The sequence below is a fragment of the Camelus bactrianus genome, chromosome 31 (assembly GCF_048773025.1).
Source record: "Camelus bactrianus isolate YW-2024 breed Bactrian camel chromosome 31, ASM4877302v1, whole genome shotgun sequence".
NCBI classification, from domain to species: Eukaryota; Metazoa; Chordata; class Mammalia; order Artiodactyla; family Camelidae; genus Camelus; species Camelus bactrianus.
In genome coordinates, this window is record NC_133569.1 from 26,056,226 (window position 1) to 26,070,305 (window position 14,080).

The 14,080-nt window shown below is 46.6% G+C and overlaps 1 protein-coding gene and 1 long non-coding RNA gene across 5 annotated transcripts in view; one reads left to right on the forward strand and one right to left on the reverse strand.

Annotated features, from left to right (window-relative positions):
- SPIN1 (spindlin 1) overlaps window positions 1-5,047 on the reverse strand; it is a 68,864-nt gene extending 63,817 nt beyond the window's left edge. For 2 of the 4 annotated variants that reach the window (XM_074355679.1, XM_074355676.1), the window contains exon 1: window positions 4,842-5,000. The gene's annotated coding sequence lies outside the window, so the exon portion shown is untranslated. Of the gene's footprint in view, window positions 1-2,727; window positions 3,900-4,841 lie in introns of those variants that run through there. The other 2 variants (XM_074355677.1, XM_010950508.3) reach the window with 2 other exon arrangements.
- A 94-nt stretch (window positions 5,048-5,141) lies between these two features.
- Window positions 5,142-9,948, forward strand: LOC141575697 (uncharacterized). Its single transcript, XR_012503410.1, has 2 exons — window positions 5,142-5,891; window positions 9,741-9,948. It is a non-coding gene; the product is annotated as an uncharacterized LOC141575697 (long non-coding RNA).
- Window positions 9,949-14,080: the final 4,132 nt, after the last annotated feature.

A 14,080-nucleotide genomic window follows, 5' to 3' on the forward strand; every position in this document is an offset into this window, starting at 1 on the left:
GTTTTACATACTGAAAAAAATACGTTAAAAAAATTACAGCAATCCTTAAGTTAAGGATTTCATTCAAATAAACCAAATTAACAATCAAATTGGTTACAAAATCAGAGGGAAAACGTTTTCAAATGACTTTGTGATTCAAAATGGCAACTGCACATCCATACGCGGATACTTTTTTAAAACAAAAAACTAACATAAACCTATACTCACTTTACTGTTACTAGCGTTTTAAACCTACTATTTATTTACATTGTAGGATAAAAACAAGTAACTGATGTTGCTAAGAATGCAAATTTTTAACAATAGAGGAAAAAGAATAAACTCAAAGCAAAAACTCTATAAACTTAAATGTGAATGGGAAATATCAACACAAAATCAAAGTTTATTATTTCCCAAGCCTGTCAACGACAGCAGAGCACCACGGCGGCAGTGAGGACACAGCCCCAGACTCTGGTGTCCGCACTCCACTGCCTGACAGAAGGCGCTGTTAGAGCTGGCCGACAGGGTTGGGGCAGGAAAAACACCAAGTGAGCCTCAAGTATCTTCTGTCACAAGCAGGAGACAGTTCAAAGTTTAACGTGGCCACATCCATGGGAAGAGAACTACGCGGAGAGGACCACCGCCAAGCTGAGGAAAAAGCACGATGACTGCTTGTTCCTGGTTAAAACACACTGAATACACAAAATTCCATGGGTCCACAGTGATCCTCAAAAGAGAGAAAGAACAAAGAAACTCACAGCAACAAACCAATCCTGTACACAGGAAAAAGAACATCCTTATCACTTGTGTCAGGACCAAAAACACAAGCTGGAAGTATTACTTTAAATACACGATTAATTAATATACAGACAGACATACAGGCCATATAAATATACACGCCTATAACTACACAGATCGTCTATAGATAAATATATAGTTCATCTGCAAATGCGAAAATTAAACCTAGGTTATAAAGGTGTAACTATAAGCAAACGGAACTATACGCAAACAAATATAATCTAAGTTTATAAAAGTTGTTCCGCCTTTTTCATTACTACAATCTAAAAACATCTCAAATGGTATTAAAAATGCTTTATTAGTCTCTTCATACAGTCTCTCAACATTTGGATACAATACCCAAGATGAATTGATTCTTCCTCCTTCCACACCACCCCCCACCAGAAAAAAGTCAACACATTTAACATTCTAGGGACTTCAGACAAATACCCCCTCCTTCAAATGATTTCATCCACCTTCTTCAACAGACTACGCTGGAAACCAGAGACCCTACACTGGCAGACTCTTCTCACCCACCTTTCAGGCTGTTGAATGCCTTTCAGTGGTTCCCCCACCTTCAGGATAAACACCAACCACCGTAATGTCACATGTAGAATTACTTAAAATCAGGTCCCAGATACATCCCTAGACAGACTGGCCATGCCAAACAATCCGTGGCATCAGCAGTGGTATGCTCAATACCTACAGGGAACTTAGGACATCCCGGAGCCCTAGGAACCACTCATGCGGGAGCAAGACAACACGCGACAAACTTTTGGTTGGAATTCAAATCCAGGAAGGTCTCACTCTCTTCACGACTGCTCCTGCCGTCCCCCCATCTAAGCTTCTTTCCCCTTCTACTCTATATTCTTAACCCTGCTAGAGCATCACCTGCTCCTCCCAGTCACCCTCAGCACAGCATTTCCTCATCACGTGCAGGGGTGTCTTCCCCACAAAACTGTCAGGTCTCTAAGGGCACATCTTTATGTATTAAGCCCAAACAAGACTTACGACAATTTTAAGGCCATAAAATAAGCACCAATAAAGTCTTTATTTAAAATTTAATTGAAGACTGGGGCACAGCTAAGCAACCCAATGTTGAAAAACAATGCTAGTAACTTTTGCAAAGTTCAAAAGCAGGAAGGAAAAGGAAATCTGCAATGACTGGCACCAGCTGCTGCATTTCAGGAGCTGTACCGGGAGCTACAAACCCATGTCACTTAACTCTCACAGAAGCCTTCTGTGATGGGTTTCATCCCAGTCTTCAGCTGAGGAGTAGTTTGAAAACAGTCATGTGATGAATCAGGCATGTGGCTTTGGACCAGTAAGGAGGGGGGCTGGATTTCAACTCAGACTCTTCTGAGTTGAAGGTCATGCTAAATCCATGTCCAACTCCAGAGCTCATATCATTTCCACAATACCATGATGCCTTTCAAACTGGTTGATTCCCCTCTTCAATTTATTTTCATTCAAGGAAAAGTGGAAGAAAACACACTTAAGCAAGCATCTAATAAATATAAAAAAGTATTTACATGACATATATTAACCACTCTTTCTCAGCAAATTCAAATCCTGCTAATGGCTAATTCAAAAGAAATACCCAACGGCATTATTTTTGATCTGTAAAATAATTCAGAGTAATTCTTTAGAAACAGTAGTAGACTTTTTATGTATTTCTAACATACGAAAGGAAAAATCGCCAACAATTAAAAAGTGCATCCAGTGGAGTTGTAACTATACGATCAGGTAAGTCACTGGGAAGTGAAAACGATGTATAATTAAATTTCTTCTAGTTAAGACTTCAAATTAATAACTCCTAATTGTATCTTATCAATACAGTAAGAGCCAAATCTCAGGTACTACTTCCCATAGGATGCACAGGCACACACAAACCACATCAACCTCCCAGTCCACAATTTATGGGACTGGTACCATTATCTATACGGAGACCAATGACCAACACTTCACAATTACCTGGATTTCATGGATGTTATTACGTATCACACTGAAAACAAAACAAGGGATCGTGGACCAAACATGGAAAACATCACTGGTACCATTTCTCAGAGCCCAAGGAATGTGATAATGTGAACTGTGACCCTAGGGGACAAGGAGAGGACATACGTTGTTTCCCAAACTGAAGTGACCAAGGACCCCTTTGTTTTTTCCTGTAGCACTTTTTAGCACTAGAGTCACAAAGAATACCACGTTAACACTGCTTCAGATATTCTAAAAGTAAGTAAATAGTGTTACTGTGTTCTGAGTTGGTAAATAAAGGTACTGTAAGAAACAGTGCTATCAAAATTCCGGGGATCATCTAAAATCTTTTAAAGAAAAATTCTAATTTAATCACAGGCTGAAGGCCCCTTTTCCTTACCCATTTCACAGCATTTTAATAGTAACCTACTATCTATAACTGACACAAACATATTTAGCAACTATTACATATAATTATCAAGTCTGATAATAAAGGTTCTGTAAATTAGTAGGTACTATAATTTTTTGCTATTTTCCCGTTAATTACGGCAGTGGGAGGCGGGGCCAGAAGCCTCATTTCACTTGACCCCCATCTGAAATTTCAGTCTCTGAAAGTTCACAACCTCTAAGAATTCACAAACTCAACCAGTCCTGGTATACACCCCCAAGTGCAGTTTTGATATTCACTTCCTAACAAAAGCTATGTAGGAAGCAGTTACTGTACGCTCCATCAATCCTTTCAGACTGCAGAGTTCTTTCCAGAAAATTCCAACATAAGTTACATAGGTATCCGCATCTTGATAGGTATGTCGTCTTCGGCACACGTCATGTTATACAGAGTAATCCTTTAAAACAGTTAAATGTATCGTGTGTTGCTTTTTGACATACAGCAAATTGGTATTTGCTACTTCAACATGCATGGAAAACCCTCGCCAAAACCAGGAATCCCAATCCACAAATCATCTTTAAAAAGCAAATAAATGTAAAGCAACTGCGTAAACACATCTGGGGGTGCATATTCCGTGGCATTTACTGCTGAGGCCCTCACTAAAACCGAACCCAGTGAAGTCGAGAACGCATCCCCAACTGGAGAGGCGAACAGAGCCAAACCCAAGGCACTGCGCAGTTTCCGCGCCCAGCAATTAATCTCAGCAAATGCTTGCGGAATGCGTTCAAGGTCACTCGCGATGAAAAAAGGAAAGCGCGTGTGTGTGTGTGTGTGTGTGTGTGTGTGTGTGTGTGCGCGTGTGCAGGAACCCCTGCCGTCGGCCCGTCCCGCTCAGGGCTGCCCAGAGTGCGCGGACAGGCCGCCAAGGGGGCGGGTGACGCGGTGGGGAAGGTACTGCGGGAAGCCCCCCGAATCCACTTCTCCGCCAAGCCCACGGCTGCAGGACCCCGGGCAGCTGCCGGGGAGGCCGCGCCGTCGTGGACACACGGCCCTGCTGGGAGAGCAGCGCCAGGCCTCAGGGGTCCCGTCCCAGGAGGACACCCCTCCCCTTCGTGGGGTCCCGGCCCAGCGCCCCCCTCCCCCACCTGCTTCCCACCTTCCACTCCAGCCCCTCCCCACGCCCGGAGCCGGAGGGCCCGTTTCCATCCCCCCCCAACACACACACGCACACGCACACGCACACGCACACACACACCACCCACCCTGGGAAAGTCCTGCCCCCTCCCGCCCCGGGGGAATCCTACCCTCCCCCTCAAGCCTCCAGGGTCCCGTTCCTCTCTCCCCCGCCCATCCCCGGTTATGCAACACTCACCCCGCCCCGCCCCCCGCCGGCGCCCGCAGCATCAACCCCCCCCCCGCCCCAGGCCCCGTCGACCCGCGCCCCCCGCCCACTGGGGCGCCGAGGCCTCCGAAACAAAGCGCGCGAGGCCGTCCGGCCGGGCCGGGGGCGGCGGCCATGTTGGCGGGGGCGGCGAACAAAGGCGCGCAGCCCGAGCCCGAGGCCCCCACCCGCGGCCCGACCGGCAGGGGGCGCTGTGCAGGCGCCGCCCGCCTCCTGGACAATGCGCCGCGGCCCGCTGCTCCCTGGGCGCCACCGCCCCTCAGCGCGCCCCGCCCGCGGCCCCCTCGTGGCGTTCGCTCCCCCGCGGCGCACGGGCCTCACCTGCCGGCCACCTAAGCCGCCGTCCGCAGCCCGCGAGCCCTACTGTCCCACGCCGCGCTCCCGCCCGGGCCCGACCGAGCCAGACGGCGCCGCCCCGCCCCCGCTCCGTTCCGCGGCCGCCGCCGCCGCCACCGCCCGCCCCCGGCCGCAAGGCGCACGCGCACTGAGCCCGCCGACTACACCGGCCGCGCCGCCCGGCCCCGGCCCGACGGGCCGCACTGCGCAGATGCCGCGAGCGGTGGGCGGGGCCTGGGGCGGTGGGCGGGGCCTGGCAGTGGGACAGGGCGGGGCCAGGCGGCTGGACTTGGCTTGATGCTGCTCACCTGGCCGCGGGGCGGGACGGAGGAAGGCAGAGCCTGGTGGTGGGGCCGGGCCTGGTGGCATGGCAGGGTGGGGCCTGACGCCACTCACCTGGCGGCGGGACAGAGCCGAGCAGGGCCTGGCTCCCGGGTCGGGCCTGGCGGAGGGGCGGAGCCAAGCATGGCTCTCACCTGGGGGCGAGGCCTGGCAGTGGGGCGGGCCCCCAGGTGCGTGCCGGGCGGGGCGGTGTTCAGGGCCCTGAGCCTCCGAAGGAGGGGGTCGGCGCGACTCGCACCGGAAGTCTGGCATTCTTGGAAGTTTCATTTTCGCGTGGTGGGAGGACTTTCACGCAATGACTGGCCCTCCTTGTCTTTGAATTTAAGCAGCAGGGCGACCTGCGTCGCGCACGCCAGCCCGGCAGCTGGAGCCGGATACAATGACAAGGCTGTCCGCTGCCTGAGTCGTGACCGCGGAGACGCAGCGCCCAGAGCCTTCCCGCTTCCCGCGCGGACCCCGCCGCCGCACTGCGCCACCGCGGCCGGGACCCAGACCTCGTCCACTCACCTGCCCTACCTGGCGGGGGGAGGGGGAGCTCTGCAGCGCCTGACCACCACCCCCTCCCTGTGTCTGCCCCCACCGCAAGCTGGAGAATTCGCCCAGCTGTCCGTGGAGGTCATGAACCAGGCTTTCCCACGTCACTCGTGAACTTGTTTGACTTCTGTTTCACCCAGGATGCCCTTTGCGTGACAGGTTGGTTGTCTGCAGGAGGAGGGGGAAATAAAGGAAGCTTCGAAAACAGTTCTGACTCCTGCGGGTTTGAGTGCAGTACCAGGAGGTTGAACCTTGAATCTGAACCCCCACCCCCTACCCGACCCCGGAGCTCTGGCCCCTTCAACCTGCAGCTTGGCTCTCTTCTCTCCCCTCTTTCCCCGACCCTCCCCCGCTCCTCTCCCCTCCTCCGCCCCCTCCCCTCCCCCACTAGCCCAGCGTTCTTCCCTCCCCCACCCCCTCCACCCCCCTCCAGCCTGGTGTCCTCTAGCGAGTCACTAGGCGGACGTGGTTCCTCGAGTGCGAAAGCGCAGCCACTTCGAAATAAACCGCCTCCCCGAATGCTGTCAGGTCAAATGACAGGACGAATTACTGGAAAGCACTCCGTGTACTCTAACCTGCAGCACAATGGTTAGTTAGCAATGCTCTTTGGGATATTAGTGGCACCTTTTCTTCCAAATAAGATTGATATGTGGCTGTTAAAACAAAATTTTCATCTCGGATGACACACTTGGCAGACGCTAGAAGTTCACTGGCCAACTAGAGGGCCAATTTAGATACAGATACACAAAAGTGTGTCACCGCCCTTACCAGTTAGGAAGTATTGGGAATTTGTTACTTTTGTTCGTGTTGAGTGTTCATGGTGCAAACAGTAGTGAAGCATTTCAGAAACAAGGAGAGACGTGCCGAGGAGTTAGCTAGTTGAAACACTTGAGTGGTGTCCCCTGGGTTTCTACCTTGCCACCATTGACGTTTGGGACCAGATAATTCTTTTTTTAAGGGGGATATTTGGCAGCATCCCTGGCCTCTACCCTCTAAATGCCAGTAGCACATCCCCTCCCCCACATGACAACCAAAAATGTCTCCAGAAAAAGCCTAATGGGTTGTCCTACCCCCTCCCTCACCAGAGAACCCCTGTTTCAAATGTTGTCTCTAGTGATGGTCACTGGGAGCTATCAAGAATGCACAGGCTGTGGAGGTCAGCCACAGAAAGGGGCACACTCCAGAGGAGGCCTTCTACTAGAAGCATCTCAACCACCTTCTGCAGCCTTGCATGTTAGCATCATGAATGTCAAAAATGGAGTTTTACGTCACCCGTGTATATCTGCCAAAAAAAGTTGAAAATGAAACTAGTCACAGGGGAAGAAATCAGACAAATCCTGATTGAGACACATTTTGCAAAACGGCTTCACCAGACTCTTCAAAAAATCAGTATCAAGAAAAACACGGATGGAAGCGGTGAGGGTATAGCTCAAGTGACAGAGCTCATGCTTAACATGCACGAGGTCCTGGGTTCAATCCCCAGTACCTCCTCTAAAAGTAAATAAATACATAGACCTAATTACCTCCCTCCCCTGCCAAAAAAAAAAAAAAAAAAAAAGAAAGAAAGAAAAGAAAAAAACACAGGAAAGCTAGGAGTCAGTCCAAACATAGGAGGACAAACATATCCATCGCATGACGCTTGATCCGACACCAGGTTGAAGGAAGGAAACTGAAAAAGAGATTTGGGAGATAACTGGAGAACTTTGTATGGGGAATATATATTAGAGAATTAATTGAGTTAGTTAAATGTTTCACTGTGATGATGACTATGTTTGAGAATGTCCTCGTTCTTAGGAGATGTGTGATAAATTAAGTCAAGAGTCCTGGTAGCTCAGAAACATGTATTTTGCATACAGATAAAGCAAGTGTAGCAAAATATTAAGTGGTGAATCTAGCTGACAGGTATATGTGATGGGCAATTTTTTCAACTTTTATGGAAAAGTGAAATTTTTCAAAATAACAGTTTGGAAAAGTGGAATAAAAGTGGAATACAATTATTTCATTAATTTTTAGGATGCTAAGTAAGCCACATTGCTTCAACTTCCCAGGCAGCCTCTACTCTCTTCCAATTTGCCAACCACGCATTTCCAGAAACTTACATAGTTCATTTCTTTACAGTTTTCCAACTTCTGGAATTCTGGAGGTTAGGTCAGAAGGGCCTACGTATATTTTTCCTCCTGCAAGAACTTTATTGCGGGCAAATATAAACTGGCATGTTAAAAGTTTCAACTTATACAAGGCCTATGTCTCTTTTTAATTCTGGGTCCCAGGGATTCTACTTGAGAAGAGAATTTCTGCCCAGAGATGAACCCACAGTAAACCTTGGTATATTCACCCCCACTGACATTGATGTGATCATTGCAAAATGACCCTCAGGAGCTTTTTAAAATTAGTTGTATTTATTATAGAATTATTCAGTTATTCAACATAGCCAAACGTATTCAGTATCCAGTATATACCCAATGCACAGGGATAATTCTTTGACCTTAACCTCTAGGTGGATGAGCCTTACAGGCTAACAGTCACCTTGTAAGTAAGGTTGTAGGTAAGGTTATAAGTAATGATGCTCTCTCCCCAGGGTTAACTGGGTCAACCCCCAATTGGTCTGATAGCCTGCTGCCTTCAGGCAGTGGGGACAGAGGTCTTTGAACTGGGGGCCATCAAGGCTCTTTACAAGTGTAACAAGTTGGCCCTCATTATGACTGTGGCTCATGCTGGCTCTCCCACTCCCACCTGGCTGTAGGTTATGACTCTGCCGGTTGGGCAACCCTAATGTGTGAATCCTGAGGAGATGGCTGTCTCACTGGGACAGAGGTAGCTGGCTCTGCTGGCTGGTGAGGCCCTGGGGCCAGATCTCTGACTGACCATGTTGACCATTTGACCATGTTGGTGTACATCCTTTACTGGGAGAAGCATGAGGTCTAGGGCTGTCATCCAGGGCAGAGGTGGCCAAACCTGCCTGGGTGGCCAGAAGTGGGACCGAAAAGAGAGGAATTGGTAAGGAATGCTGGGGAAGGGCCAGGGTCAGCTCTGCCTGGCACCTCTCCAGGTTTTCACCCCCACTTGGCACTACAGGAGGCTGGGATGGGTGAGGATGGATTCACCAAGCCTCTCATCACCCTCTGTCACATCGTGTCTCCTTATGAACTCCTGAGGGGCACAGCTTTGTTTCTATTCTCTGCTATGTCTCCACTGCCTAGACTAGAGTCTGGCGAGAGAAGGGGTTCATTGAAGATGCTACAGAAGACCGGTTGTGGTTTACAGACAGCTTCCCCAAGTTTGTTTCACAACTTCAATGCGGAAGTTACTCTTCCAGGGGAAGTAACCTATTGGGGAAAAAAACCCCGGGTTTGCCAGAGGTGCTAGGGCAGGATCTAGAGGAGCCACACCCAGGCCTGGGTCCAACACCGGCCTCTGACCCCCAGCCCACCACCCACCCCCAGCTGCGCCCTCTCTAGTGTTCACCTTGTGGGGAGGGGGAAATTTCCCCCTCTACTCCTCTTGAGGCCCTGTGGCTGGACTCAATAAAATTGACACAAGACAGATTAGCAGGAGAAAACAAATTTTAATTTACACACATGGAGGTCTCAGAAATGGGACCTATGAAGGGGCTGAAGCAGGCAGATTTTATACTTTTTAGACAAACAATAAATTTGTGAGGAATTGACAAGACAAACTTAGGTTTCGGGTGCTCAATTAGTGAAGAATGTAGACGGAATTTGGACTTGGGATAATAAATTTCAAAAGTTGCAAGGGTTTATAACAGAAAAGAACAAATCTGACTCCATATTAGATCTGTTCCTTTGGCTCTAACCCTGTGCCCTGTTTTCTAGGCTTAGTTCTGCTCGCTCTGCACCTTTTGTAAAAGAATGTTGCCTTTAGCCTGGAATACAGGAGAGCCTATTCTCAAGGCTCTGACCTTTAAGGATATTAACACTTTTACACTTATATAAAGATAACAAGTTGCAGAATAGAAAAATAACGTTTGTTCTGTTGGCGGTTTTACAGGGGCACCATGACCTGACCCACGTGGACAGCTATAAGAACGAAGAATTCCTGCACTAAGAAGCTTGCAACAACCAACCGTACCCTCTCTCCTTTTTGGTATAGAAGGAGCCCGTATCCTGAGTTGAGTAAGATGGTTCTCCAAGACGTTAGTCTGCCATCTTCTCGGTCTGCCAGCTTTCTGAATAAAGTCGCTATTCCTTGCCCCCCAGCACCTCGTCTCCTGATTTATTGTCCTGTCGTGCGGTGAGCAGAACGAGTTTGGACTCGGTAACAGTTTGTTCATATAGATTTCTCAGCCTGATTTCTCTGTCTCCAGGAATAAGGATTGCTTTACCTTCCGGTACAGGAAAGGTAAATTTCATGTAGGAGATTTATTTCCTGTTTGCAGGGAGACAGAGGGGAAGTTCAGAGTGTCCCTCTTGGATTTGCCGTTTCTTGAGTAACTTTAATTCAGAATAATCAGTATGCCATTGTGGCATATTTGGGGACAGTCCACCCTGGGTCTCATCAGCCTCCACCAGAAAGTTGAGTCCCTTCCTTTCCCATTCTGAGTGGAGAGGCCTGGCCACCTTGCCTCCCGGGAAGCCTCAGACCAGGAAGACCCCACACCAGAGCTTCTTCCTAACAGGAAGGGGGGCTGGACTACTCCTGCCTTCTCTCCTTGGAAGTCTGGCAGCAGCAGGAACAGGAGAGCCAAGTAGGACTGCTTTCTTCTCAGGAATCCTTTCTCTCAGAAGACACTCTCTCTGCTCTTAATTTTTGGCCTAAACTTGCTCCTGCAACCTCAGGAAAATCATAAAATGGACCCCACTAAGCACAAGGTGCTGCATTAGTCTATGGAGGGGACACTACGTCTGCATACACAAGACTGTTTACAGTTCATGAAGGGAACGTCACATGGTGCTAGGGAAATATTTACTGAATGAATGGCACCAAGAAAAACAGCAGGAGCAGGGTTGAGCCATCTGGTCAGCTATGCAGCCTCCTCCCCTGGCTCTCTCCCGCCTCCCTCCAGGTCATTCTCAACACAGCAGGCAAATACGTGTTTTTAAATGTCACCTCCTCAGAGAAGCCTTTCCTGACCATCTGCACAAGTAGACTGCCTTCTCTGTTCTCTTTTAGTGACTTGTTCATTATTCTTTGTAGCACTGATTCTCTTTTGTAATTGACTTGTCTAGTGGTGTATTGTCTGTTCCCCACTCCATTATTAGGTCCAGAGGCCAGAGACAAGATCGGTTTTCTTTATCAATATACCTCCTAGAGGACCACAAGGCTTCAACAACTGTTTATTATAAATGAGTTTGTGAATTGTCTGGGAATCCTGGATCAGGTGAACGTATTAGAACAGAGGGCTTGTGAAGGACCTCAAATGCCAGGATACTGGGCAATTTAACGCTCCTTACCTACTCACAGGATTATGTCAACAAGCAGCATAAATTCTATACAGAAAACAGTCGAAGCTGTTCAGTCAGGTTTGTAGGATAACTTTGTTGAATCGACCCGATGCCATCTAGAGAATGCAGAGTGGGCATAATGAAACATAGGCGGCCACGTAGAAGGGTACTGTGATAACCTGGGGACAAGATTTGAACTGGACGCTGTGCTTATGAAAAGGATAGCATAAAAATAAGTTTTAAACATCAAGCAGACTGGATACTTGATAACAGAGGAGTGCTATTTTCTTGAGGAGGGGGATGTTGGTGACATTACTGTTAGGCTGAAAAGGAGGAAGTCCTCCTCATTTAAAGAAACGTCCTGAAAATTTTTTATTAAATGGTAATGATGTTGATATGATTATGCTGATGTCTCTCAAAGATTAGTTTTCCTGTTTTTGAACTTTCTATCAATGGAATTAAACAGTGACATGTTTGCATACCACGTATTCCTTTAATGTTCTTTATGCATCCCTAGGGATACTGTATACAAACTGGGAGATAGCTGCTGTTGATATGTTCCTGGAAGTGGAGTTGGTGAATATCTGTGTTAATAGATATCACATAAAACCATATCCCATGATACTTTTTTTTTTTTTGAGTTTTTTTGTTTTGAGGGGAGGTAATTAGGTTTATTTATTTCTTTCAGTGGAGGTACTGGGGATTGAACCCAGGACCTTGTACATGCTAAGCATGTGCTCTACCAATGAGCTATACCCTTCCCTCCCATTTTTATTTGCATTTATCTCATTACAAGAGAGGTTGGTCTCTTTTCATATATTTAAAAGTCATTTGATCCTAAGGAATCCACTAAAAACTATTAGAAGCAAAAAGTTCAAGGTTGCAGAATATAAAATCAATACACAAAAATCAATTGCATTTCTATACAGTAGCACTAAGCAGACCAAAAGTGAAAGTAAGGAAACCGTTCCTTTAATACCAGATTTCAAAAGAATAAAATAGGAATAAATTTAAGAAAAGAAGTACAAAGCTTACACTCTGAAAGTTACCAAACTGTGTGGAAAGAAAGAAAGAAAGTTTGAAAGTGTCCCATGTTCACAAACTGTAAGAAAATATTTATAGATGGCAATGCTCTCCAAATGGACCTAAAAATTCACTGCAATCCTGGTCAAAAATCCCAGATGACTTTTTTTTTTTTTTTTTTTTGCAGAATTTGACAAACTCATCCTAAAATTTGTATACAAATTTAAGGGATCCAGAATAGCTAAAACAGTACTGAAAGAAGCATAAACTTTGAGGAATCACACTTCTCATTTTTAAAACTTACAAACGCTACAGTAATTAAGACAATATGGTACTTAGATAAGAGCAGATATATAGATAGATGGAACAGAATTGAGTCCAGAAATAAGCCCTCACATTTACAATCAACTGATTTTCCACATTCGAAGGTACCAAGACAATTCAATAGAGTGCCAGTCTTTTCAACAAATGGGTCTCAGACAAATGTGTATCCACATGTAAAAGAATGAAGTTGGATCTCCATCTCACAGCAGGCATAAATACTAACTCAAAAGTATCAAAGACCTAAATATAAGAAAAATAAGATGCTTAGAAGAAAATATAGGTGTAAATCTTTGTGACCTTGAATTAGCCAATGGTTTATAATTCTAACACCAGTACAAGCAACAGCACCCGAACAGGTAAACCGGCGAGCACCAGAATGAACACTCCTGAGCCTCAGAGAACACCTCCAAGAGAGAGCAAAGGCAATTTTCTCCACAGAATGGGAGAGAGCATCTGTAGATCTCACATCTGAAAAGGGGCTTGTGCAAGAGTACATGAAGAACTTACAGGACAAAAGTAAAATAACAAACAGCCCAACTGAAAATGGACCAAGGATATGACCAGTTCTCCCAGTAAGATAAACAAATGGCCAAGAAGCACATGGAAAGATGTTCAGTATCATCAACCAGCAGGAGGGCCACGTGTTGCATGACTCCATATATGTTAAATGTCCCAAACTGGCAAATCTATAGAGACAGAAAGTGGCTTAGTTGTTGCCTGGGACTGGGGGATAGGAAGATTGAGGGGTGATGGCTAAGGGGTGTGGAGCTTCCTTTGGGGGTGATACGAAAATATTCTAAAACTGATTATGATGATATGTTCATAACTAGGGGAACATACTAAAAGCAACTGAATTTTACATTTTTAATGGGTGACTTCTCTAGTACATGAAATATAGCTCAAAAAAAGCTGTTCAAAAACAAAACCCAAAAAGGCATTTGATACTTATTTCTTGTCAGTTGTCTATGTCTTTGGTCAATTCTTCTATTTGGATTTTTGTTTTATTTCACTTCTTTCTTTGTAGGAACTCTTTGCACATTGAATACTAGCCTTTTGTAATATGTGCAGCAAACTTTTTACCCATTTTTTATTTGGGCTTTTATTTTGTTTGTGGTATGTTTTTCCTGCAAAGGTTTTGTTAACCCCAAACAATAAAACAGCTAGGTGTTTCACCAGCAAAGCAAGTTTATGTGGGAGCCGCAAACAGTTGCAATTCAAGACATGCAACCGTGGCAAACACCATGCAAGTCCAGCAAAGCAAAGGAGAGGAAGCTCTCTGCTGAGAAGGGGAAGTTGGGAGGGGTTATTATAAATTAAAAGTTCACTGGAGGAAACTGGGAATTCGAAGTGCACTGGCTTTTCATTGGCTAAGTTGTGACATTCTCTCATTGCCTGCACTGTGGCCAGGCAAGAAAATCTGTCTTCCTCTTGCTGGTGGTAAGAGTCTCTCCAGCAGGAGATGGAAGGCACTTCTCTTCCTGCTGGGGTCTTCACTGACGTGGCGTGGTCCACGTGTGAGAGCGCGTCCTTCTGCCCCCCCACCACTCGATTTTAGTGAAGTTTCTCTTTATTGATTTTCACAGTTTAAAAATTTTATAT